This window comes from Ursus arctos, unplaced genomic scaffold (genome assembly GCF_023065955.2).
Source record: "Ursus arctos isolate Adak ecotype North America unplaced genomic scaffold, UrsArc2.0 scaffold_9, whole genome shotgun sequence".
In the NCBI taxonomy this organism is placed as follows: Eukaryota; Metazoa; Chordata; class Mammalia; order Carnivora; family Ursidae; genus Ursus; species Ursus arctos.
The window spans coordinates 23,090,322-23,117,191 of record NW_026623111.1 but is presented as its reverse complement, the minus strand read 5'-3'; the positions used below and the strand labels follow the sequence as shown (position 1 = coordinate 23,117,191).

General features: G+C 34.0%; 1 long non-coding RNA gene across 1 annotated transcript; it reads right to left on the bottom strand.

The window, feature by feature from the left end:
* Positions 1-1,237: 1,237 nt before the first annotated feature.
* On the bottom strand, positions 1,238-11,772 carry LOC125280972 (uncharacterized). Its single transcript, XR_007187909.2, has 3 exons — positions 11,675-11,772; positions 5,631-5,704; positions 1,238-3,409 (listed from the first exon to the last, which is right to left on the bottom strand). It is a non-coding gene; the product is annotated as an uncharacterized LOC125280972 (long non-coding RNA).
* Between the last annotated feature and the right edge of the window lie 15,098 nt (positions 11,773-26,870).

Below are 26,870 nucleotides of genomic sequence, written 5' to 3'. Positions count from 1 at the left end.
AAAAAAATACGGATGCCAAGTGTTTTTCTGTTATTCTCTATGCTTTTCTAAACTTGTAATATTTTAAATAAAACGAAAAGATAATGAATCAATAAATACAAATTCAAAATATAAAAACAAACATATAAGCAACCTTATGGTCTTTATAGACCTCCATGACCCCTCTTTTTTCAATTTTATTTTCATTATAATGCAATCTTTCTTCATCTGTTCTAGAAATAATTTCAACAATGCTTTGTTCAACTGGCATTTCTCAACTATTTATCATTTCACTCACACATTCCATATTGTTCCACTATTCCATTTTCCTGGAGAGAGAGAGAGAGAGTGTGTGTGTATGTGTATGTGTATATTTGTGTGTGTATATACACACACACATAGATGATAGATAGATAGATGATAGATAGATAATAATTTTCAGAAAGCAAAGCTAATAAAAATAATTCTCACATAAAGATAAAAGATTATATGTAACTCACGGGCCTGGGTGGTGCATTCAGTTAAGTGTCTGACTCTTGGTTTTGGCTCAGGTCATGATCTCAGGGTCATGAGATTGAGCCCCATGTCTGCTTAAGACTCTCTCTCCTACCTCTGCCCTCCCCTCAGTGCATGCTCTCTCTCTAAAATATGTAAATAAATCTTTTAAAAAACTGTATGTAACTCATTAATTGATAAAATATAGTAACCAGTGGAAATCTATGAGCAGTTGAAAGAGGATTGGAGAAGACATTGTTTGGGAGCAATTAAGTAAAATACTAGGATGAGTTGTTGCATTTGGTACAAAATTGGCTATTTTTACAGAGTAATAATCCTCTAGTATTACACTACACTGTAGCATAATTATTTGCATGCCTACTAAAGAGAAATTTGTAAGTTAACCGGTAATTTCACTAAGTCTGGAATATATAATCAATAGTAAACAGTAAGTTGATTTAAATATATTCTTTTAGATCATCTCTGGGTACCCGTCACCACCACACCATTGACAAGAATTGATGCCAACTTGTCTGATTTCCATTGTACATAATGATTCTTACAATATATGCTGTAATTTGAATATGCAAACACATTTTCCTATTCATAAAGCACCCTAAATTGTGCTGACACTTCTTTCCTCTTAAAGTAGAAGTCATTGCTTAAACATATTAACCCTTAAAGCATTATCTTTGTTCATATTTATAGTTTTTTCTTGCATTTTCCTTATTTAAGTTTATATTTCTTCTTTCTTTCTCTCTAACATAAATTTCTCAAAAGAAAAAAACAGACAAATCATTAATGGCCCATTTCTTCAGGCATGATACAATGTACATATTTTACATTCAGTGAATGAAATTACTTCGCTATCATTTAAAAAGATTTTTTGAACATGATACAATTTTTTATCATCTATTAAAAATAATTAAAAATCTTATCAATGCAGCTTTACAGTTTCAGAAGAAAATTGTCAAAGGTCACTATACCAACTTTAATTTGTTTCAATATATTCTAATATACATATCCTACTATTTAGTCTTTGATTTTTGGTTTATCAGAAAACTTGGGATTCAAAACAGATTCTTAATGTCTTCTATAGATCAAATGAACCAGATAATGAATATTTTAGAACTTGGCATAATGGCCACACTTTTTTGGGTCTACAGAAGAAATCAGAGACTCCACATAAAAGTGCTGAGTACTTGTCTAGATGCACTGGCGTATCATTCACTTCCTACTAGGATATGTGTTTAACAAAGAAACTCTCTTGTCAGCAGTCTCCATAAGCCTTTCTAAATCACTTAAAGGAGAGCTTCTGTTGCTGTATGGTAGAATGTTAATTCTGATTGCAAATCGACATGCTTAGTAAGTCTAGACTTTATTGGCACTCCTGCAAAATGGGAGAAGAGTGGTTCAGACTTAATGAAAGTCAGCATTTTAAGAAAATCAATTGTTCAGCTTTAAAATGTTTAAAACGCTGGAAGAATTAAATCAACTGACTACAAATACTTCACCATCAGTATAATACTTCACCATTAGTATAATAACATAACAGTTTCTTACACACATTAAAATGAGTCAAATGAAAACATAACATATTTATAATATGTAACATAGCTTACAGGTTAAAAGCATATAATACATACATACATATATAAAATCTACATAGTGTCACAAGATTTATAACAATAGTAGGAATGGAATAAAAGACATTAAAGGTCAATTAATTTCAAATTAAAGGGACTTAATCCAGGCAACAAAATTAAAATATAAAAATTATGAAAATGATATTGTTTAGAAAGTTATGCATTAAGAAAAGACATTTTGTTCTACTCTCTCTTTTGAACATTAACCAAGTACAAAACAAGCCCAAAAATCTGTCATGTTGACATCAGCATTGACAAAGAAATAATTCTTCATATTTTTTTTAATAAAAATAAGCTGAAAAATTCCCAGGAGCACAATTTTGAGTAGATTTCAGATTGTTCAGTACCCCAATTAAAAAGGTTGCTTAAAACAACTGTTATGGTAATTTATTATGTATATTACATAATAGGTAAACAAATATAGCCAAATTTCAATAGTGGTTATATGTTTGCATTGGACTCATTCATCACTCTCTTTTTTCTGCTTGTGTGTATCTTCTGTTTTCTTTATAATTGCTGTGATCATTACAATATTTTTTCTTTGTCTGATTTATAGGCAACAAAAGTATTCAATTAAAACAAATTAAATAATCCCATATGGTTACCTATGTAACTGATAGAAAAATTTTATTTGTATTTTTAAAAATACTTTTCAAAACTTTTAAGGCAATAATGAGTAATGCCAATAATTCCAATCAGATAATTGACAATAAGTACCTATTTTGCACTATTACTATTATTTAAAATCATACCCTCACATACTACTCTTTGAGATTGAGCCACATGCAAAGTTCCCACTAGTAAGTGAAAACCTGCCTTTTATTGATCACACCTGGAACCAAAGAGACCTTTTGTGATTCTCACCCAGAAAGGTTTCTCATATCCCACGACAACCTTTATAACATACGTATAAAGCTATCTCACCATCACATTATCTGAATAATTCAGTCGTCCAATAAATACCTAGTAAATATCTATCATGCCAGACCTGGAGATGCACACAAAGATGAGAAAAATGAACAGCTGTGACCGCTCTCATAAGAAAAACACACATTGAAGAAGTAATCACCTGCCACTTCTTAAGAGCCTTGTGACCTTGGACAAGCAACTGCAACCAGTATCTCATACTTAGTTTGAAATGGGGATAATAATACAGTAGCATCTCCCTCATGAAGTTGCTGTAGTGACCAGAAGAGCTTATGGGAGCCTGATGTATGCTGGGAGCTCAGTCAATATTAGCTGCCAAGTTCTCATCCTTGTTTCCCTCCTCTTAAGAAGGCTTTGGAATCCTAAAACAAAACACAAATAAACTGAGATTAAGGGAAGGCTTCCTGAAGAAACCACATTGAAGTTGGGCCCTGAAGGCAGAATAGGAATCAAACAGTCCCTTTAGAATACTTCAGGATGAGGACGCTGTTGTTTGAAGGCGCTGGGATATGAGAAAAAATGACAAAATCAGAGGAAACGTCAGGAGGCCAGTGACACGTGAGAGGAAGGGTAGTGAACAGAATTCACTGCGATGCTAGGCAGGAAAATGTCCATTCAAGCCCTTGACTCCATGTATGCTAAGTAAAACCCTTGTATTTTATCCAAGAGAAAAACGAGATTCTGAGACAAGATTTTGTTAAAGGGAACTGACATGATTGCACCTTTGCTTCTAAAAAAACTGCCTTGCCATCACTTCTATGACTTGTAAGCACAGTTCACTTCAAATCCAGTGTACTTTTGGCAATGGTTTGTTAGCATTGGAACTCTGGAAGTGGTGTGGGGCACTGCCCCTTTAACCTCTTTTCTGAGGAACATTAAAATTAAAATTATATTACTCTAAGGAGTCTGTGGAAATTCTGTAAACCTGGCCTCTTTTCAAGTACAATTTTCTTTGGCAGCTACTTACAGTGGGTAAGTGGCTCAGGCAACTCACCTTATATTGGCAATGACCGTGTTCCCTGGCATCCTTCTCTGACTACCTATAAACTGATTAGGAATGGCTGATGCGATGTGAAGGCCATTTCCAGGTGGAGGGTGGAGAAAAGGTCCTAAAAACAACTATGATAACAAATATGGACAATTATAGTGAAACATGTAATCCCATGCCCAAGACAAAATGATTTCTAAAAACAGATGTTAATTTTATAGTCCCCTATTTCTTTTAATTGTAGTAAAAGTTGAAAGAGTGTGGGATGGAGATATATGTAGGAGGTAGGGGTTAGCTGTTGCAGGTAAACAATAAGTACATATAAGTAATATATACGTGTATATATATATAAGCATATACATATGTGTAAATCCACATTATGTACTTATCCATATTTCTATCCTATTAGGTTATCTCTAGTCAAATTTTTAATCAGCTCACTCTTGTTTTCTGGACTGACCTCAACTATAGGATACAGTCCGTTGGTTAAGATAATACTAAAAAAAAAAAAAAAAATGGGCAGAAAAAACATTGATTATTTAACATGAATCTTTATCATTGTTTGTTTGTTTGTTTGTTTGTTTGTTTGTTTTAATCTCACACGTTTCTTCTGCTTTCCTCTGAGATATGCAATTGGTTCCGAGCTCTACATCCTTCACACCTTCCTTAGGGATTCTGTGAATTCTGAGTTCTGGTTCCAGATCAATTGCTTGCTATGGAGTCATTTCATTTGGGTTATCACGTATTCCTCACCTTCTAAACCTACATTATTCCAAAGAGCTACATTCCAGGAAGGATGAAATGGGAGATAATACAGCCTAAGTTTCAGGGCCCTTCATTTTTTTAGACCTCACTTGTCTAAGCTCGAGGAACAGCTTTAGTAACTTTCATATTCAAAATGTTGTATTATTTTCTGTAATAAAAGCTTCGAAGATTGTATGAGGTTCAGACTCCACAAAACCTGAATCTGTTCCTGTTTGTGTTTGGCCTGTTGCTCCAACACCCTTCCTATGACTGGCACTTACCTAAATTTGGGATAGATTTTATTTATGTAATGCATTTTTCTAATCTTCATTATGACTTCTTGATGAAATGTGATTCCATGAAGTTAGAGAAGAAGCTGGGCAATGAGGTAAAAAAGAAATAGATACTACTGCCAAGATCCCCAAGACCCAGCCCTCACGTTCTTGTGAAATTGCACACACTTAAGCAACAGGGCCTTTGTTTTTCATAAAGAAAAACAACAATAAGAAAAGATGTGCTCTAGTTTCTTCCAGCTCAAACACATTCTGGATAAAGAGAGTCACTGGGATCCTTTTGTGACATGTTTTCTTGCAGCAATTTCAACAATACAAAATAATGTCAAAGAAAAATTGCACCAAATGGAGTTAAACAAGGAAAGAAGACTTTACTCAAGACTGTTGCAATAGGGGAAGAGATTGAACTCAATTGTGTTAAAGCAAAAGGCAGGAGAGTTTTTAAGCACTGCAGTGAGCAAGTGGAAAAGTAGCAGAGGGCAGTTAAGGGAAGGGTTAGTCAATGTGATTAGACCCCGCGTGTTTGCCAAATAGCACTTATCTAAGTTAGACTCTTACCATCCCACAGAGACTGGGCGAATGCAGCCTTATCTTTTTTGATGACTACATTTCAAAGGGATGACTTCCAGTTCCTGGAGAAAAACACAGGCAATAGGGTGGGAGACGATTTACATCTCAAAGAAGCAGAGAACGAATTTACAATTGCAGGTTTTCTAAAGTAAGTGCTCTAAGAAAGGGGAGGTCCAGGGACTATAGTCAACAAAAGCCTGTATAAAGCTTAGCCAAGTTGAGAGAAATGGTAGGCTGTCCTGGTCAGTAAGCAGCTTGGAAAATACACATATAATATTTGGAGTTTCACCTTCAATAATACAAAGCAAAGTAATAAGCATTAACAAATGTTCTTGCAAGAAGACTAATCAGAGATTTAAAAATAAATTTGGATATAGTTATGTAGAGTTGAAATCATTTGGGATTTATTATATACTGCTAAAAAAGAATTACATTGAAATGGATTATTGTGAGATTTCGTTAGGGTGAGCAAGAGGTAGGTAAGGGGATAAAGGTCATCAGAGAAGACGAGTTTTTAATACAACAGGTAGTGCAGAAGATAAAAAAAAAGTTCAGTTAATTATCATTCTACATGCAAAACTTCAGTGAAGTTTCAGTACTGCTATATTTAAACATGACAATCTCTTTCCCTTACATTGATGGTGTATTAATTAGAAATACTTGGGTGCTGCTTTTGTTAGAGCTGGAAGCAAAACTCTTGAGCTAATGGACAATTCTTAAGATTCAGCCTCGCTTTGGCACATGTGAAAGCACAAATACAGGCTTCAGGTTCTTTGAAATGAATCAAGATCACTGTATTAACAGAAAGTTACCTCCACAGGTCTTCAAAGATCTGTCTGCAGTGAGGTTCATATGCGTCTAATCAAATAAAGCTAGGAGAGACGTTCGAGAGGAGTGTTTAAAAGATGCCCTCAGAGTATGCTCTATTTGACATTATCTTGAGCCGTTTATTTTCTTCAGTTATTTTTTAGAAGAAACAATTTAGCGACCGAAATTAAAATATTTATCGGAGAGCTGTTAATATTGAATATAGTTTTACTCTTAAATATAAAAATTGCACCCAATAGGTTTTGACTATCATGAAAATAAATACTAAAGTGTGCAGTGAAATACTTGATGAAGCACTGCCATCTTTTGGTTGTATAAATTAAGGATATAGAAACTATTGAGAAGCTAAATATCCAAGAAAGTGATATATATGTGTGTATAAACATATATATATCTTGACTATTCATCATTAAAATGTTTATAAATGGCAAGGAGAATAGATGATAAAAATCATGTTTTAGCCAAGTTAAGCACAAATCTCAGCAACAGAATTCTCAAAGGAAAATTGTCCTACTACGAATTTGAAATTCAAGCCTGTGGACATAGATAGAAAATAAGATAGAGGGGCACCTGGGTGGCTCAGTTGGTTAAGCGTCTGCCTTCGGCTCAGGTCATGATCTCCAGGTCCTGGGATGGAGTGCCATATTGGGCTCCCTGCTCAGCGGGGAGTCTGCTTCTCCCTCTCCTGCCTCTCCCACTGCTTGTGCTCTCTCTGTCTCTCTCTCAAATGAATAAATAAAATCTTAGGGAAAAAAAAAGAAAAGGAAAGGAAAGGAAAGAAAAGAAAAGAAAAGAAAGGAAAAAGAAAAGAAAAGAAAATAAAGTTAATGTAATTTAGGACTCTTGTTACTTGATTCCTGTGTACCATAGGAGGTAAATTTCTTATAACTGAAAAATCATTTTTAAAATGACCTATTCATTAAAAATTTGGAAGTAGATGTGTGATACAATATGTATTGCAAGATAATTGCTCTGCAACTATCAAGTTTTTCAAGTCAATTTAAAGCCATTAAATTAACCAATAATTGTATTTTTCAAAAACAATTATTAAACTCAAACTATGTTTGCAATACAGGTTAGAAATCTAACCAAAAAACCTTGAAATCTCATATTTTCATTTTTTTCCAATGGATGGTATAGACTAATGAAGCATTCTCATTCGTTCCAGAATTTTCCATTGTTTTCAGTATTTTAATTAAGCTTTTATGAGAACAATGAGAACAAGCTTAAATTCCTTGCTCACAATGGCAGGCATATGGCAACATCCCGTCTATATTTGAGAAATCAAGGTATCTTTCTAATAAAGCTTATATTTACAAACAAGTCAATCTAAGCAGATTGCCTCATCCTATTTTAACTGAGACTTCCCTACACAAATTAATTAAGCTGCACAGATAATGACAAATACTTGATATTATGCATTTACTTTGTTATTAAGCAAATTATATAAAGAGAGGGCTTGCTGAAAAATTATCTAGACTATATGGTTGTTGGTATATATAGTAGTCATGTTTCTAAACCATTTATATACTATTTGTGATTTCAGTGATTTTAAGGAGAATATAAATTAAAATTTCTACAGCATGAATATTTTTAAAGTAGAATAAAATCTAAATGATAATTGTTCCTTAGAGAAAGATAAATCTACTCCAATCTAAAACCAAAATTTAGTTTATGATGTTTTACATTACATTCAGTAGTTTGGAAAACTTTTATTTCTTTTTTAATTTTTAGAATTATCTTTTTTTCTCTTAAAAGCCTTTCTCACCTTGAGATTATAATTAACAAAACCTCACCATATTTATTCAAATACTCATGTTACTACACTGTATTCCCAAAACAAAAGATTCAGGCATAATATTCTTAAAATATCCATTGTCCATTTAATTCATAATATGAAATTTCCCATTTTCATATTATTACATTTCTATTTTGCAATTCATATAGCAGTGATAGGCCATTCCAAATTAGAGACATTGTTGATTTTTTTTCCAGGAGTTGTACTAGTTTTACTATTTTGATGCCCTGAATGTAAGTATGTCTTTTAAAATAAAAATAAGCTCTCTTTCTCCTTACTTTTTATCTCCCCCCTTTTAATTGCTTTATTTTTAAATTTAAAAAAGTCCTTAAGACAAATTTTCCTGAAAAATCATATATTTAATTTGTTAATAGTTAGAATTTTTCAACTTTTTAAACATTAATTGGGTGTCAAATGAGATTATATGCATATTTGCTTTCTAGGTAAGTCTGTAAGAATAGTTAAATTTACCTGTATGCACGTATGGAAGTAAATAATAAATAAATAATAACCAGTGATTTTATCCATTTCATGCAATGTTAATATTTGAAAATACTTACCTCCTCCCTGTATATTTAAAACTTCTTAAAATATATTTGATCATTTAAATCGGGTGCAGAGATTAAGGAATTCTAGTTCAAGTTCCTCGAGACAAAGCATAGAGTCAGACTTCCTCTAAGACATTTTCTGACTCTAAATGGATGCGGCTTTTACATGATGACATGGAGTACAAATAAATATTAAGCCCTGCTTCTAGAATTTGTTTTTCCCCATTGGTTTAATCAGTCATTACTAGTGTTGGGTTTGTTTAGTCATGTAACTCACTTGTGTCATATAAAATAGGAGCAGAAATATTCAAGACATTTTCTGGGAAAAAAAACAAAACAAAACATTGATTTATTTTATTTTATTAGGGTATAGAACACAAGGAAAATGCAATGTATTGGTTTGTTAGGCTGTGTTACTGGGTGGTGTTCTATCTGTCTTGGTATCATCAGAAAAACTGGCCTACACTGTTAAGAATACCAGGACAGTCTGTCCATCTGTCTGTCTGTATCTCTATTCCACCTTCTCTGCTTTACTACTTTTTTATCTAGCATCTTAAAATATCTGATATTGATATAGCTTGTATGATTTCTGCTTCATCGATGAGAATGTAAGCTCCATGGTGTAGAGATTTTTATCTGTGTTATTCATTGCATGTTATTTGGTTATGGCAACATGGTATAGAACTGCAAAATTTAGTAAGTAAAAAATAGAGAGAGAGGTAGGGTGTGTGTGTGTGTGTGTGTGTGTAGCTATTTCTCAGTTTTATGTGTTGTCTGGCCTTAAATGGTTGATTTTCAGTTGGGGTCTCGTATGGTTGTAATCAAAGACAGCTGGGTTTGGAGTCAAGTAAAAACTCATGTTGCTGGAAGTTCTCTGCAGACTTAGCGTGGACTACTAACTGGAATATCTTAATGTAGCCTCTACATGACTTGGGCTTCTCACAGTTGTAGCAAAGGACACTGGGCTCTAAGATAACCGTGCTGAAAACGAGCACTCTAAGGACAGTAGGTGGAAGCCTCAAGGATTCTTACAACAATTTCTTTGTGGGCCCAAAACATCATCCCTGCTATCTCGTGTGGCTAAGCAAGTCAGTAGAGACAAACAAGATTCAGGTTTAGGGTGGCTAAACCTCAGTTGTTAAGCGTCTGCCTTCAGCTCAGGTCACGATCCCAGCTTTTTGGGATCAGGCGCTCTGCTCAGCGGGATGCCTGCTTTTCCCTCTCCCACTCCCCCTGCTTGTGTTTCTCTCACTCCCCCTGCTTGTGTTCCCTCTTTCGCTGCCTCTCTCTTGTCAAATAAATAAATAAAATCTTAAAAAAAAAAAAAAAGATCAGGTTTAGGATAATTAGACTCCATCTCCCTTTGAGATTCGGAATGTCAACGATTTGCAGCCATTTTTAGCATACCACACTGCAAATCTCAGTGCTTACAACAGGGCCTGAAATATATTTGGTGTTTAATAAATGTTTGTTGAATGAATGAATGACTCAACTCCGGTCCATGATGTCATCTTTAATCAAAAGAATTGACTAGATCTAGAACCATCTTTCCTCCCATTTTCCTGCTATGAACGATAATGCATTCCTTTCTTTGTAAGCTGTTTGAAACAGGTGTTCTCATACATACAATTAAGCAGTCTAACTTGTGAATGGATTATCATGAGCTTATAAATCTCAGGTGAATTCAAAAAGTGTTGAATCTGTTGTGTATACTCACTGAACTTGCCTAAACCCCTCAGCTCTCTCCTTTTAGGTAAGAGATGTTTTTATCTAAATCTAAATTATATAACAAAGTTTGTCATAATATTGCCTCTTTTACCTGAATCATAGAACCCCCAAATGATGAGCAGGGTGTTAATTTTAGAGTCCTTTTTTTCTTTTAATTTAACTGTAGTGAAAGTTGTAAAAGTGTGCGATGGAGACACATAAATGGCAGGGGTTATCTGTAGTGGGGTAAATTTACACTCAAGATTATAAATAGTATTCCATGTATAATCTCTGTGAACCAATAATATCTTGTTCTGGACAATTCTCTATTTTTCACTAAGTCTTCAATGCCCTGTTCTATTCCATACACCATACATGACATCCATTTGGTGAACTTATCACCCCCATAAATGAGAGCTTTTTATACTATTTGCAGAAAATTCTCTGGTTTATGTACACTGGTTTCATCAACCACTTCTACAGCTCTAAATAATCTCATCCAGACTTGCTACTTCACAGAAGTGTGTTACGCTGTAAATTGAGGACCATTTGCCCCAGTATCTGCCATGTAAAATACCTTCTACGTGTACCAAATACTTGTGGCAGACTTCTTTATGATATGCAGAGATGAATGATACCTGGACTTTCATACAAATAGCAAAAGGAACGTTTCCAGATTAAATGGCATCAGAAGAAATATATTAAAACCCTCAATCTTGGTTTTTCCCATTCAAATATCTCCTAGGCTAAAGTCCCTTGAAATCTTGTAATTTTAGCTTAAGTGTCCATATAAAGGGGGTCCTCATAGATATGAAGGAAAGAAAGAAAGAAATTAAGAAAGAAAGAAAGAAAGAAAGAGAAAGAGGAAAGAAAGAAAGAAAGAAAGAAAGAAAGAAAGAAAGAAAGAAAGAAAGAAAGAAAGAAAGAAAAAGGATTTACAAACCGCTCTGTAAAAATTGTTTTCAGATCGTCGAGGGTATTTTCTGAAATATGCTTAAGGATGATAATTTGTGGGATGCATTTGATTTTGGGAAGCGAGCAAAAGTTAATCTGAGCAAAGTGTACTGATTGTTTTACCTGATTTTTTAAAAAAAGAATTAGACAATGCAAGTTCATAGGCTAGATTAGTACTACTATTTTCAAATAATTACCATAACCGTTTCAACTGAGTATATCCACTGGGACTGAAAAAGTTAACACATGCAATCCACTTGACTGGAAGAAGTCACTGGTCTCCACTGTTTTTTCCTATGACCAAAAAAACAACATAAAAAATAAATAAATATGTTTTTGGATTCTAAACATAGACAATGAATACAAAAAGTAGAAGAGTTCTATTTAGTCCTATCACTGTTTTCATTGAACTTCATGCTACAGTGGCAGAGAAATTTATCTTTAGACAACAGGAAGCAAGTAGATAATAGTTTTTATTTGCAAAGAACTCATGGTAGCAGATCTTTCTTAATACCTTTGGTTAGTAAGCATTGTGACAACGGTGGAAATAAGAAAAGAAATTATACTAAATGCAAGGAGGTAAGTTCAAGGAAATTATGCTACAGTTAAAGATGTGTTATGTGTAAAATGGAAAGAGATTACTTTCAAGGAAGAAAAAAAGAATACTTTCAACTACTAACTAAAACATTTGAAGGTGAAAGTTTTCAACAGTATCCCTTGGAAGAAAAATTTATTATCATCTACCACATATTCTCTGAAATTCAAATAATTTTATCAATTTGCTTCATCCATGTTTAATTCAATGTTTAAAATATTTTCTTCAAAGTCTCTAGACTTTCTACTTTTTTATAAAAGTCTTTAATATCTCTAGGGTTTGAAAATCACTTATCATAAACTATGTGTTTCACTGAAAGGTAATTTTAAATGGATGAAGAATATTTAAGAGATGCTTTTAAGGTTAAAATGGACTAAGATCAATCTAAGGAGCAAAGGATAGACATGACAATGTGTATAAATGATGCAATTTATAGGTTGCAAAGGTGGACTGGGGTCTGATTTCCAATACAACTGCTGTTTTAGAGCAGCGTTCCTTGGGGGCCTAGGGCATTTTTAAAACATTATGTTAACTATCCTTCAGTACCATCATGAGGGAGGCTGAACCTATTATATCCAATTTGCAGGTAATAAAATAAGTCAATGAGAGGTTAAGTAGCTTGTTCAAGGTCACCACGCAAGTTCTAGTGGAGCTAAAAATGAAAGTCACATCTCATCCACTTGAAATGATGTCATCTGACCAGGGGGCCTTATTCAGAACTCATTATGCTAAACAGAAGACCTGATTAAAATCATTGACTTCGCTGAAGATAGAACCTAAAAAGGTAAAAACACAAATATATTTCTCATGCAGAAAAATTTTAATTTGGCACATTCCTGCTTAAAATTCCTAAATCCAAAGCACCTCATTTTCAACAAAGAATAAAATCACGATAGACTCAAATGACAAAGAAGTTAATATTATCACACAGCAGTATTAGCTTGCAGACATCTAGAAAATTTGGGTCTACGATTGCTTGATTTGTGAATGTACTGGTAGGGCACCAGTAGTTGTCTAATCTATGTAGCCAAATTATTAGTCTTTGGGAAATTAAAGTATGATTATTTGAACTGGGCCCAGAAAATGAGATTGCACTGTTCTGCTATCATGTGAAAAAGAGAATCACTGAAAGACACTCCAGCTGTTCAAGCAGCAACAAGACAGACAAACAAATGAAAGTGCCTTGTGGTTTCTCATGCCAATGTCTAAAATGGTCACTTATTGACGGTTTTCAAAGCACAAAGACCATTGCAAAACAGCTAATCGATTTCGTGTGCCTTCCTTTATGCAGCCAAATAAATTATTTCCCACTGAAATCCTATTGACCATTTAGGAAAAACAAAAGAATAACACAACTAGTTCAGTATTATTTGCTTTTTAGAAGATAAAGGGTTTATTGTCTTTCTTTTCTTCTATAGAAACTCAAATGTCCTTTCCAAGAATTGAGTCACAGTGGATGATTTGAATGATGTAAAATATGTTAAATGTTATGAGACTTGTAAGAAGGGATATTTTAACACATAAACAAAAACAAATGAGGGACTTCGTGAGAAAAATTAAAATTGGTAACACCTGCACACCTTGGGTGCTTTCACAAGCTAAGTGATCTATTCCTCCAAAATATAATGGTAAAACTGCACATATATTTAAAGCAAAAAATAACCAGAAGTGTTTTTGTCACTTCTCAGCCATTATCATAGCTTTTATGGAATCTTTTTGGAATATAAACACCTCCAGAGAGCTAATAAATTCTCTATCTTTTATGCTTATCTGAATTGGTAATGAAATTCTCATTTTGTGCTAAACACCTTGGGGGTTAGCAGATTTGAGATTTTTTTTTTTTTTTTTTTTTTTTAAAGAATTTTATTTATTTATTTGACAGAGATAGACAGCCAGTGAGAGAGGGAACACAGCAGGGGAGGGGGAGAGGAAGAAGCAGGCTCATAGCGGAGGAGCCTGATGTGGGACTCGATCCCGGTACGCCGGGATCACGCCCTGAGCCGAAGGCAGACGCTTTAACGACTGCGCTACCCAGGCGCCCCAGATTTGAGATTTTTACCCAGTGTTCTGGACAACATTCAGATTCACAATAAAACAGTTTCTCTTGTGACTGCTGTGCACAAGTGGCATCTACATTTACCACATGGTTGGAAGTGATATATTTACGTCCCTTGACAAGCTAAGACACCATGAAGACATTTAATTTCTCCTCATCCTTTGATAGTTAAAATATTTGTTTTTTCCCCTATATGCTAATATGTAGAATTAATTTATGACAATGCAAAAGAGAGACTTTATCCACTCTGATTGGTGTATTTTATTTCTAAAGGTTTACCTGCTTGCCATATTACCAATTTTTTTCTGATACTGAAGGGCAATGTCAGAGGCTTTATACACCAGATATGTAAAACTTCTCATTTGCCTTTTTCTCAAAATACAGTTGTCAGAATTCTTTGTGAATCAACCAATAAATATCATACCCAAGATGACGAAAGCCAGAGTTGGGCATGTACATTTTCCAGCCCCACTGATGAAATAATGTATCTGAAAGCTACTTTCAATTTCAGGTGGTAAACAAAGTCATCCAGAGGAAAACCTGAAAGACACTTTAATAGTTTTTCATGGCTTACAAAATAAAATACATACTCCTTAAGCTGTTATTCAGTGATTTTAATAATCTAAGTATCATACACCTCCCAGAATTTACCTCGTATCACTCCTGTTTGTGAATTCCCCACTTGAGAAAACAAGATTAATCTTAAGAAGTCCATGAAATCATGTTCTTCTACCCTTTTCTCCATGCTTTTCCTTTTTCTTCCCCCTCCATTGATCTAATCCTGCACACAGTCTTCCTGAAATCCCTCACCATCTAGTTATCTTGTTTCTCTTTTTCTTCTTCTTCATTGAAGAATGAGGAATGACAGAATATCCTAGGGTATTTTTCAAGTAACATGATAATAATATTTTTAAACGACTTTGCACAGCTCCTACATAGCATTACTTTAGGTTCTTCGTATTTTAAATTATATGTCTTCGAATTTAGTCACGATGGAGCAACTGAGACCAAACGCATTAAAAACAAACAAAGCAGCATATAAAACTAGAAAGTTGGACAAAATATATAGAACTCTTTAAAAAAATTGGGGGAAAAGTCCCCACAGTAGAACTGTGGTGCTGAGAGGAGAAAAACAAGCAAGGTGAACCATACAATCAACTTGGCCTTCTGTCTGGAGAATCTTTCAAGAACACAGTATGGTTCATTATTGTCTTTCAAGAAGGAGCTAAGCAGATCCCACAACCTTGCTTAGGCAAGAAGAACAGATTGTACTTTAGTGAGGAGAGATTCAAGAGGCTGGAATTTGCAGCACATGTGAACATATGAAAAGAGCTTTCTTTTTTTTTAATTTAAAAAACAAAACAGGATCATAGGGGAAGAGATGAAAAAATAAAACAAGACGAAATCAGAGAGGGACAACAACCATAAGAGACTTACTCATAGGAAACAAACTGAGAGTTGCTGGAGGGGAGGGATCTGGGAGGATGGGGTAACTGGGTGATGGATATTAAGGAGGGCACGTGATGTAATGAGTACTAGGTATTATATAAGACTGACGAATTACTAACCTCTACCTCTGAAACCAATAATACATTATATGTTAATTAGCTGAACTTAAATTTTTTTTAGAAAGTAAGAAAACAAAAACAAATAAAAAAAATAAATAGGTGAAAAAATCAGGGAGAAGATATCTTACAATATTTTTAATCCACAAACTATTTTTTGTTAATTACCAAAAAGTATTATGGCAGACAGAGAGGGAGAGAGAGAGAGAGAGAGAGAGAAGGTGAGAGAGGGAGAGACTTCAAAGCAATCAACGGTGACTGCTGACGTTCTCCTGAGCACCTGCGTCTAAGAAGAAATCCCTTGAAGAGTACGCCTGATGAAGTACTCCTGTGGTCTGAAGGGGTATTTTAAATCAGTCATCAGTGTCTCTTCAGGTCTTTTCCTCAAGTTGTAATATTAGAGTTTAAACTGCTACAGCAGAAGTGATTAAAAACCTCACATTTACGACAAAGAAAAGAGCTTTATCTATAGCTTCAGAGAGAGAGCTCCAGAAAGATGCTTAGACATCCCTTTGAACCCTTGCTTGAATGTGAAGCTGTGGATGCTTAGGGAGAGAATCCAATAAGATGACAACTGAAAAACTAGGAAATTGGTAACTACAAACCAGCTGTAAGCTGAAGATCTACCAGGGCTCACACATGAGTGAGAGATGTTCAGATTTTGACCACTTACGATAGAAAGAGCTCATTGAATAGTTAATGCATTCAACAGGAACGCTAAAGAGAACACTTCTTGATTGTAGGGCTATAAAGGCTCTAGAGTAAATTCCACCTTAGTATTAAATTAAGAATATTTGAAAATGATTCTCAAAAAAGATAAAGGTGATCCATAACAAAATGAATTGTCTGGATAAACAAAACTCAACATGTTTAAAAAAAGACAAGAAAATCTATGCACTCGATAATATAGTATTCACGATATCCATTACCCATTTAAGAATCATTAGACTTTCCAGGTAGGAAAATTAGACCAAAAATGGGAAGGAAAGAGTTGAACACTGGGTGTTGTATGTAATTGTTAAATCACTAAATTCTACACTTGAAACTAATATTATGTTGTATGCTAACTCACTGGAATTTAAATAAAAATTTGAAAGGAAAAAAGGGAAAAAAAGACTCAAAGTACAGATTAGAAGAAAATATTTACAAACCCTATAACTAATGTAACATTAATATCCAAAATATACAAGGGACTGTTACAACTCAAAAGCAAAAGCAAAGCAAAAAGAACAAACAAAAAACCCAAGGGGTTTTGCCCCTCAAGGGACAAAGGATTGGAATAGACATTTATCCAAAGAAGATGTACAAATGGTAAATAGGCATAGAAGACACTCAATATCATTAATTATAAAGGAAATGCAAATCAAAACCACCATGCGATATCACATGCTAATTTTTGGGAGCCTCGGTGGCTCAGTCAGTTGGGCATCTGACTCTTGGTTTTGGTTCAGGTCATGATCTTTTGACTTGTGGGACTGAGTTCCGCATCAGGCTCCTTGCTGTGGGGAGTTTGCTTAAAGATTCTATCCCCCCCCTCTTCCATTCTCTCTAAAATAAATAAATAAATCTTTAAAAAAAAGAAAAAGTAATTTTGACTACTATCCCAAGTCATATACAGAAATTTACTCCAAGTAGGTCATGGACATGAAGTTAAATTTGAAATGATAAAACTTCTAGAAGTAAACATGGAACAACTTGATGACCTGGGGTAGGCAAAAATTTATTAAGACATCCAAAACACTACATGAAAGGAAAAAAAAGGAGACAAATCGAGTGCCATTAATATTAAAATCTTCTGCTTTAAAAAAGACATCATTAAGAGAAAGACAAGATAAGTTAAATGCTGGAAAAACATATTTCCCTCATATATATATCTGAGAAAGAACTTGTATTAAGGCCATATAAAATATAGTAAATGTTTAATAATAAGACTAATAAAAAATTAAAATGGACTAAAAGTTGAACATATATTTTATAGAAAAAAATATGAATGGCTTAGAAGCACTGCAAAAGATGTTCAAATCATTAATCATTAGAGGAAAGCAAATTAAAACCACAATGTCATATCACTGCATACCCATTAGTAGGACTAATACTGAACCTGGGAAGGACACAGGGCAACCAGAACTCACATATTGCTGGTGGAAGGCAAAACCCTACAGCCGCTTTGGAAAACAATTTGATAGTTTTTTTGTTTTTTTTTTTTTTTTTACCAAGTTAAACATACACTTACTATAGACGCAGCAATTCCATTTCTAGATATTTCCTGAAGAGAAATTAAAAGATGTGCCCATGTAAATATATTTATGTATACAGGAATGTCCACTGAATCTTTATTCTTCAGCCGAAAATAAAAAATAACCTAAATTTTGCATCAATAGGAGAACTGGTAGACAAATTCTGATATACTTCTACAATGAGCTAATATTCACAATAAAATGCAAGTTACTATTTGTGCCCAGACAAGCGTCAGTGCAGCTCACTAGCATACCGAGTAAACAAAGGCAGACAGGAAAGATCCCATTTCATGATACTATTAAATGCAATGGCTCTGAAAACAGCTCAGGCAGTCCACTTACCTGCATCACCATTTTCTTTACATGCAAAAAGTACTATGAGCTGGCTCCTAGCAAGGACTTAGAAAGCATCTACCTTACATAGGTGAGTAAGCTTCTTATAAATCTAAGTATGTATTTTATGGAAAATAAAGCATTGTGTGATGTAGTTTCTAAAGAAAACTTTTGAAAAAAGTAAAAATCAACAGAGTGGAGTAATCGTCTTTTCATTTGCAGACTAAAATGAGTCACTCTGGGACATTATCTACTTATTCAGCAATATTAGTAGGTAAAAGGTTTAGGGAGTGGTTTTTCAACCTCGGAGTTACTGGCATTGATCCTTCCTTGTGGGGATACTGTCCTGCACCCTGCAGGGTGTTTAGCTCTACTCCCGACCTCTACCCACTAGACGCCAGTAGCATCCCCACCGGCAGTGATGACAACCAAAAATTTCTGCAGACATTGCTCCATTGTCCCTGCTTGAGAACCCGATTTAGTGGGTTTCACGTACCAACCAGGCAGAATCAAGAAAACGTATCTGCACAAAAAGAGAGAGAAAACCCCACAAACTCTTATCCCCAGGGCCACTCTGGATTTAAATCGGGGGGGGGGGGGGGCTCTGTATATTTCCAAATCTCCTTCAATTCCTAGAACCCCAATTGGATAATTATGCAATGCTTCCATCTGGAGTTCATGTTGTCCAATATTTCTCTAAGTGCTTGAATCCTGGTATTGATTTGTGAGGCGTTTTTATTCCTCATGAAATTGTGCCTTTCCTTTTCAGCTGCTCACGAATCTGTCTCTGGTTTTGTTCTTACTGGAAAACATTAGTAACTGATATTCTTTTTTCTCAAGGTACTAGGAATCAATCATTCTTGTTTATAAATTTCAGCAAGTGAATTGTAACGACATTTTCTCAAGTGCATACGGAAATAAATACCGTGTGCTTTCACAGACAGAATGCTACATTTTAAGTGCCGCGTGAGTATGTTACAAAATATTCTACATCTTTAAAATTATTTTCTGTGGGTGAATTTATATTGAGCAAGTAAGACAAGTTAGTCACTTAATCATATTTATTAAAATCACCCTACCAAAAGTTCAGGAAAAAGAGTAAATTAATACCACAAAATAAACTAACTCTGTTTAACACTCTGACCCGTCTGGAATTAAACTTTAAATTATGCAGTCCAATAGGGAGAAGTTTTCACCAGACCTGTCAACAAACTTTATAACAGAAGTCCTCAACTGGGGAATCAGGCACATGAAAATCATATACAGATACATTTCCAATTCATATGATTCTTCCATATGATATATTTGAGAACCACTGCTTTATGAGAAGAAAATAGCATCCTTAATATTAAATGTTTATTCTATGTCACCTAAAATTGTTTTATTTAATAAGCTATTATACTATTTTGTTACAACAACTCAGAAGCATCAGTCTAAAGATCTATTTAAGTGAGTTCATGGATCAGGTATGGAAGTTTTGGCTAAGTAAAAGAGCATATCTTAACTCTATTAGTGTAATTAGCTAGAACAAAGTTGAAAGACCAGAAAAAAATCTAGGATTTATGAATATATATTTTGGACAAATTTGTATTTCTGTAGAAGATTAGGCAAGGGATGAAAAATAAGGATTAGGACAATGGCAGAAACAATGTATTTATTGGAAAAAATATTCTACAATATTTTACACTTACATTACAAAAAATATTGCCCAAACTTCAATCACAGGGCAATGCTGATACATGGCAAAGGACCAAGAACAAATATGAAAAATTGATTCGGTCAACTGTGTGTGAGTAGGAAACTTTATTTTGAGATTATTTTTAATGTGGCAGTGTTAAATATTTCTTCTTTTTTGAAATTTAATATGAGCATATTAGCAGTTTTTGCTTCTTGTGTATTAGATAGGTTATTTGTTATCTGTGTCCTTTTTTAGCAATTAAAAAATACTATTCTATTTTGGTACCTATAAATCATTATTCAAAGTGAGGTCTTTTTTAAAGTCCAAAAGTTTGAGAATCATTCATTTTAAAACTTTTATTGGAAATGTAGAAAGAAAGAAAGAAAGAAAGAAAGAAAGAAAGAAAGAAAGAAAGAAAGAAGAAAGAAAGAAAGAGAAAGAAAAGAAAGAAAGAAAGAAAGAAAGAAAGAAAGAAAGAAAGAAAGAAAGAAAGAAAGAAAAATGCACATACCATCTTCTTTTAGAAGTCACCTTCTCATTTTAAGAAACCAATGAAGAAGAAGGACTTGTGGGGGGAAGAGATTTGCTTCACAGTCAGTTTTTCTGAGATGCTTCTATTCCCTAAGGTGAGGGATAATGACCCTTGAAAGTACTTGAAAACTAAAAAGATTTAAGAATATTAATAGAAGAAAGGAAAGCTAAGCTGTTATAAATTGCTGTGGGGATCACCTTTCTGGATATCACTCTTGGCAGGCTTCTGGTGTCATTAATATTTCTTTTGAAAATGTTTAAAAATGTGAATTAGAATAACAGTCCTTAATTAGACCATAAAATGGTGAGTGTAGGAAAGATAAAACTCTGTGTATCATAGTTTCAATTGTCTCAAATAATTGTACTGGATACATTCCACCATACATCACTGTGTTTCTATAGCAATGTGTATAATGTATTGAGACAAAAAAAGAAAAACAAAAAACAAAAAAAAAATTCACACTGAGGCTCATTTTTAGAGTACTTTAATCAGAATATTAGGTATTTATTTGGTGAATTAAATGAATAGCATGGATGTAATATGATCAAGATTTGATTTACATGTGTAAATTACAACAGAGCAAAAGTAAAATCTGTACATTCATTTTCGTTTCAGTTAATTATACGTTTTTGGATATATAAATTTTTTTCTGTCACAGAAGTAGTAAATCATAGTGTTAAGAAACCATGACACGGTGTTAACTCTCTAGTTTGAATTCTGCCTCCAAAATTTTATAGCTAAATGAACTTGAGCAGATTTCCATTTCTTTCTGTCTTAGCTTTTCCATCCCTAAAATGGAGATTACCACAGTAGTTGTTACTTCACAGAAGTGTTGGGATGGTAATCAATGCAAAGTACTAAGCATATCACCTGGCGCATTATTAAGTGTCCAATACATATACATTCGTTTTGTTTTGTTTTTGTAATCATCTTCAAGACATTTAGTGCTATTTAAGGAAATTATAGATCATAGAATTTTCAAAAATATTTTCAGAAAAAAAATTTTTGCCAAAATAATGGAGTAACTAACTAGTCATGTAAATGTTGAGGAACTTAAGGTTTGCATGGGTGATGTGGCATGTGAAGGACCATGCAAAGGCAGAAAGAGATCTGAGGTTTTCTGTATCCAGATTTAGGTCTATGCTGTCAATGTTAGAAAGAAGGCAACTGAGTTTTGTGTGCTTCTGAAAACTACTACTTTTACCCATAATTCACTGTCTTACCACCTCTATTACCTTGAGACACCTAGGACTCAGTAGTATGTCCTCTATCTCTATCTCTAACAGTCACCACAAGGAACAGCATATGCGTTCAGATCTCTATGGCCCCCTCCACTTTTTGGCACCATATTCTACCCTACTCTCAATCGCTGACATGCTCCCACATATCCTCTGGAATTTATGGTGCATCACTAGCAAAATTCTTTATATACTGAAATTCCATTCCTGTTTCTGTTTATTCAGAAACAGTCTCCTGAGGATACCGTTCTTCCTACAAATCTCTCAAATGGTAATTCTTTTTCTTTCATACTGTTTGAGCCACTAGATATAGAGGTGACTTTCCCCCTCCTCACTGAGGCTTCTAGACCATCCCCCATTTTTTTTTAAAATTTCTCCACCTAGAATCTCAATGAATTAGATTTTACACCCCTTATTACAGTATTTTATTCACAAAAATCTTAATTTTTTCATGGTATTCTGCAACGTTGTTTTATTTTTACCATTCTTATTATCTCTTTTTATGTAGTCTTGACTTAAGACAAAATGAACTTTTTATATGTCCATTTTCAACCTCCAGATCCTTTCAGATCCTTTTTTTATAATAAAAAAATAAGTCAGCTATCCATTCAATTATTTATTCAATATATCTTTATCCATCTGCTTTCATGGAGACAAAGATCACAAATTACAGCGTGTCAATTCTGACTAGATTAGGGTGATGGTGGTTAGGAATGGTGGTTTACAATACAAGGAAAAGTTTTCTAGAGGCTTCGCCAGAATCTGGAAATAGATTTAGGCATCCTCCTGGTAAAGGTGGCAGATATTTATTCTAGACAAAAATGAGAATATGAAAAGAATATTGTACATTCATGAAACCATTGCAAATAAAGATCAGAATGCTTCGATGGATTAAATTGAGGTAAGAAAGTGGAGATGTGTGTAGAGAATAGGATAGAATTAACTAATAAACAATCTGAAACAACATGCTAATGAGCTTAGTTTTTTATCATTAGACATGTTGAGACTGTTAACCTTAAAAAAATTAAACTGCCAGTTATTTAACCAGCAAAAATGGGTTTATTTGGGAATAGCGGAGAATTGCAATCCAGAACAAGCAAGCTATGTCAGAACAAAGGAGAGGAATGCTCTTTTATAGAGGGAAGGGGAAGTTGGGATGATAGCTATAAACAAAAAAATCCATTGGTGTAACCTGGGAGTTTGAAGTGTAGTGCTTTTCTTCAGCTGAGTTGTGATAGTCTCTCATTAGCTAGCCTGTTGCCTGGGGAGGAAGAAAGGCTTTCTTCCTCCTGCTGAGATAGTAAAGAAGTATCCAAGTCCAAGTGGCATCTCTTTCTGTTGGGTGTGCAATTGACAACTAGTAGTAGGGCATGAGAGCTCCTCCTGCCAGTCTCTGGACTCCATTCTAAACAAGATTTCCTTTTATTAATTTTCATAACCATATATGCATTTGGTTCAGAATGATTTGAATCTTACCAACTTCACTCTGTCTGCAATGTATAAAATGAACAGAATAAGGCTAGTAAGATACAAAATGAGTCAAAAGAGCTTGCAATGATTCAGGTGGAAAAGAATAGGGTCATGATATGTGTCAACTGGGTATGAGGGCGTATATGGAAAATGCAAAGTAGGTAGGTTAGCCTGATATGTGATAACCGACAATGAGGGTGATGAAGGAAAAGATAACTTGGGGGAGCCTGTGTGGTGCCGATCACTATGACAAAGGAGAAGGAAAATGTTTTAATTAGAAAAGAAAGTGAGATTATTAAGTAGGAATGAACGGAAAAAGAAAAACGGAAAGGCAGCAAAGCAGAGCTGTCTTTGATGGAGTTTGATTTTGAAGAAAGAATCAATAGCACACTTTCAGCAAATAATATTCCAGTGCCAGTTACTGTTCTGGTATCTGAGGATAGAGTAGCAAACACCAGACAAGGAGATCTTGGGCAACCGCTGGAAAGGTACACTTGCTTCAGGACACAGATTTCTTCCCTTTAAATTAGAAGAAATTTAACGTAATTTAATAAGGAGAGAGAGAGAAATTAAAAATGTAGAACTGGAAAATAATAAAAGACTAAGGCTCTTACCTGGGAGGTCTAATGTGAGGGAAATTAAGAACACAGCTGGATGCATTGTCTTTGAAATACAGGAAGGATTTATTAATTTTGTTATATCATGTTGAATACCATTTTATATGTGTTAGGATAAGTTGCCATGTGACGTATTCCTAATGGTTCTATTTTTTAATTCTCATTGAAATACAAGGTCAAGCACTGAAAGACGTGAAGAGTGACCTTTGCCAGAATTCAGTTTTAACTGTAATGGTTCTAATGTGCAATATTGCTCCTTATCACTGTCAATGAAACAGAAGGGTACGTAGATGTATCCGAGTTTGGGTGCTGGGCAGGGAGTTACAGATGTGATCTATAATGAAGGAAAGGCATGATTAACTGGGGATGAAGAATTAGAAATATGTTTAATGTCAATGAGCTCTATTTTGCTAAGATTATTTACCAGCTGATGGAATATGTCTGTTTTCAAAAATTGGTATATTGCCATGAAGAAAGGAGAAAAGTATTTAATTCATTGACATAAATTGTAAACATTTATTTTATTTTTTCCTTATAATGTTGCAAGTTACTATATCTTTATTTATTTACATTTTTTTACTGTGATATTTCATTCTTACCAAAAAGGTGTATGGACTTTTTATATAAATATTTAAGACTAAAGGAGTCTATCCATTTATTTAGTTATTTTAATGTGTTTCAATAACTGTTTATTATTTTTTCCATTAAATAATTATATTTAGGTAGATTTGTTCCTGATACTTTATCTATTTTGTTGTTGTCATAAATGAAAATTTTAAAAATAAACATTTTTGGTGGATTATAGCTAGTGTATAGAAAAAATGAATTTTAAACACTTTTTCATCTAGCAATAGTGCTAAATTTTCTTATCAATTAAAATTAATCTGAGCATGCATACTATTGAATCATCTGGAAGTAATGAAATTTTTCTGTTTGTCTTTCCTCTGTGCAATACTTTTATTTATTTTCTGGCCTTACTATGATAGACAGTGAGTTAAATGGAAGTAGAGATGGTAAGCAAATATTCTTTGCTCTTCATATTAAAAAGTATATTTCTAGAATTTCAGCTTTAGAATTCCCTCTTTTAGATTAAGGGAATACTTATTTTTGTGTGAAATAAAAAGAGTTTTTGTTTTATTTTACTTTTTAATCATGAGTGAATATACACTGCAAATTTTTTTCAGATAGCATGTATTAAAATGATCATGTGATTTTCATCCTCTAATAAATTAACTTGTCAAATTGCAATGATCTATTTTCTAAGGTAAAAACCAATGTTTTATTCCTTGTATAAACAGCAATTTGGCTTTTTGGAAGGTATTGTTTTGGTTTTGTTTTTGGTAAATTTCTAGTTGTATTGTGGTATATATCTGTTTTCATCTTATTCTCAAACTAGTTACATTGCAGTAAAAAATACTGTCAGTTCAAACCCAATCTTAATATTTGATAAAGGTAGATTTTCCTCAGAAATACTTTTTTTGCATATATATTTAATGTATATTCTCCAATTATTGGGTGCAATATTCTATATGTGTTCACTTATTCAAGCCTGTTATGTGCATGGTTTAATTCATATATATCCTTATTGATTTTGAACTCCTTCTTCAATTAATTATCTAGAAAATGTGCTAAAATCTCCCACAATGATGGTGCTTTGTCAGTTTCCTTTGGGGCTTTATTTTTACCTTGTCTATCTTGAGGCTAGATAAGTGTATACAAGTGTAAATTTTTATAGTTCCTGGTGAATTAAAGTTGTTATTAGGATGGAGTAAACCTGGTTATTTCTAGAAATGCTTTTGGCTATAAGGTCTATTTTGTCTGATTATTGTACATACATGATCTCTTTTTGGGTATTTGCTTATTATATCTTTTCCCAAAGGTGACTTTTCATGTCTTTACCTTTCAAAGATGTCTCCTGCATATATAATGCAGATTGAAGGTCTTAAAATGGAAGCAGGACTTGGGTTGGTCACATGGGGCATGGAGGGGGTATAGGTGGTAGCTGGTAGATGGAAGAGCTGACCAGGTACAGTGTGGACATCTTGGTGGTAGAAACCAACTGACTTCCAAGAGTTGAGGAATGTAGTTCCAAGCTTTGCATTTCAGAGATAATAATAATAATCAGGTTGCTGGACAGAGTAGAAGTGGTCACAAGCAGGGTCTACAGATGGAGATACTTGCTGTGTTTATTAAATAGTGATGGTTTAGATTAAAATGAGAAAATTGTATAGACGCAAATACCCATAGACTGTTGAATAACTTTCTGATTTACCCACAACAAAAGCACTGGATTTCACTTATGCCTTTCCTGTTCTCCTTAAGCCTTACAGTTTACTTCAGAGAGTATTCAACTATTTCAATAAAGAGTTTTTGTGTGTAGGTGTGTGTCTCTGTGTGTTCTTTCCTTTCATTTTTATCCTGACTCTTCAACCAATTAGAGAGATCTATTTCCAGGGAGAGATTACAGAGTCTAATTTCACTGAGACTGCCTTGCAGAGACAAACCATCCTCAAGATAATTATCACAACTGTTTCTCTTTCCTGGCTATGCAACATGGTCTAATCTAATCCCCTGGATGTCCTTGATTGGTACACAATTAGGTTATCATCGGTTGTGGTAGATGAGATATTCATTCCCTGGGCAACAGAAATTGGAAAGACATACTTCATGTCTTCACATCTTATACAAAACTTATGTCAGCTCTTTGTCATAGAGATTAAAAATGAAAAAAATTATTAAAGACTATTATGGACTACTTTGTGTTCCCCTAAAATTCATCTTGAAGTACTAACTTCCAATGTGATTGTATGTGGAGATAGGGCCTTTCAAAGAAGTAATTATGGTTAAATGAGGTTAAATGTGTGGTACCCTAATACAGTGGCATCCTCATAAGAAAAGGAAGAGGCATCATGATGCACAAGCACAGAGGAAACGTTATGGGGGGACACAACAAGAAGGCAGCCATCTTTAAGCCAAGGAGAGAGGCCTCAGAGACACCAAACCTGCTGGCATCTTAATCTTGAACTTCAAGCCTCCAGAACTGTGATAAAATACATTTCTGCAGTTTAAGGC